Here is a 1,954-nt window from a genome sequence, read left to right as displayed (position 1 = left end):
GATTCCCGGCCAACGCAGCCTTACTTATGACCTCCTTCTCTGTGAGTGTCTTCAGGTACTTATAGTCCAGCTGAACAGCATGTCATCAATATCCCACCACATTATAGAAACTGAAACAAGCATTACTCCATCAATCTGTATATCTGCCTTCCAGATGAGTTAGCACACTGGCAAACAGGGCTGCTTACGTCAGTGAAAGCCTCGTTAGCGCAGTCGGTAGCGCGTCAGTCTCATAATCTGAAGGTCGTGAGTTCGACCCTCACACAGAGGAGTTTATTTACTTGCTGAAACAGTTCCCATGCATAGCTGCACTTTTACAAAATCACTCTCCCACAGATTCTAATTGATGTTTTTATGTCACTCATGTTGCATGAGCCCAGCGTACTTCCATAACTGTGCAAAGGAACTTCTTCAGAAGTAGATACCATTACTCGTCTCATAGCGGATCCACAAACCTTCCAATTTCAACGTCTAGCCCAAACTGATCTCAGATGCAAGCATCTGTACAGTCATCCGAATCCCATGGCTAAGATTTCACCTGCAACAGTAGCCAATCGAGCAACAACAAAATTCGGCAACAGCAAAATCTGTGACGAGGGCCATATACTTGTTGACTGTTACACTTGTATCACAACACCAGACCTGGACCAGAACCAGACATACTGCTAGCAGGTTTGTGGAAAGATAAAAGATAATCGCTACAAAGCTGTTGCAACTTTGGCGTTGGTGGTATAGTGGCTAGCATAGCTGCCTTCTAAGCCATTGACCCGGGTTCGATTCCCGGCCAACGCAGCCTTACTTATGACCTCCTTCTCTGTGAGTGTCTTCAGGTACTTATAGTCCAGCTGAACAGCATGTCATCAATATCCCGCCACATTATAGAAACTGAAACAAGCATTACTCCATCAATCTGTATATCTGCCTTCCAGATGAGTTAGCACACTGGCAAACAGGGCTGCTTACGTCAGTGAAAACCTTGTTAGTGCAGTCAGTAGCGCGTCAGTCTCATAATCTGAAGGTCATCAGTTCGACCCTCACACAGGGCAGTTTACTTACTTGCTGAAACAGTTCCCATGCATAGCTGCACTTTTACAAAATCACTCTCCCACAGATCCTATTGGATGTTTTTATGTCAATCATGTGGCATCAGCCCAGCGTACTTCTATTACTGTGCAAAGAACTTCTTCAGAAGTAGATACCATTACTCGTCTCATAGCGGATCCACAAACCTTCCAATTTCAACCTCTAGCCCAAACTGATCTCAGATGCAAGCATCTGTACAGTCATCTGCATCCCATGGCTAAGATTTCACCTGCAACAGTAGCCAATCGAGCAACAACAAAATTCGGCAACAGCAAAATCTGTGACGAGGGCCATATACTTGTTGACTGTTACACTTGTATCACAACACCAGACCTGGACCAGAACCAGAAATACTGCTAGCAGGTTTGTGGAAAGATAAAAGATAATCGCTACAAAGCTTTTTCAACTTCGGCGTTGGTGGTATAGTGGCTAGCATAGCTGCCTTCCAAGCAGTTGACCCGGGTTCGATTCCCGGCCAACGCAGCCTTACTTATGACCTCCTTCTCTGTGAGTGTCTTCAGGTGCTTATAGTCCAGCTGAACGGCATGTCATCAATATCCCACTGCATTATAGAAACTGAAAGAAGCATTACTCCATCAATCTATATATCTGCCTTCCAGATGAGTTAGCACACTGGCAAATAGGGCTGCTTATGTTAGTGAAAACCTCGTTAGCGCAGTCGGTAGCGCGTCAGTCTCATAATCTGAAGGTCGTCAGTTCGACCCTCACATGGGGCAGTTTATTTACTTGCTGAAACAGTTCCCATGCATAGCTGCACTTTTACAAAATCACTCTCCCACAGATTCTAATAGATGTTTTTATGTCACTCATGTGGCATCAGCCCAGCATACTTCCATAACTGTGCAAAAGA

The 1,954-nt window shown here is 44.9% G+C and overlaps 1 non-coding gene across 1 annotated transcript; it reads left to right on the top strand.

Annotated features, from left to right (window-relative positions):
• Positions 1-1,494: 1,494 nt before the first annotated feature.
• On the top strand, positions 1,495-1,566 carry trnag-ucc (transfer RNA glycine (anticodon UCC)). Its single transcript has one exon. It is a non-coding gene; the product is annotated as a tRNA-Gly (tRNA).
• The last annotated feature ends 388 nt before the right edge of the window (positions 1,567-1,954 follow it).

This window comes from Brienomyrus brachyistius, unplaced genomic scaffold (genome assembly GCF_023856365.1).
Source record: "Brienomyrus brachyistius isolate T26 unplaced genomic scaffold, BBRACH_0.4 scaffold78, whole genome shotgun sequence".
Classification (NCBI taxonomy): Eukaryota; Metazoa; Chordata; class Actinopteri; order Osteoglossiformes; family Mormyridae; genus Brienomyrus; species Brienomyrus brachyistius.
The sequence above is the reverse complement of the archived record's forward strand: the minus strand, read 5'-3'. Positions and strand labels throughout refer to the sequence as shown.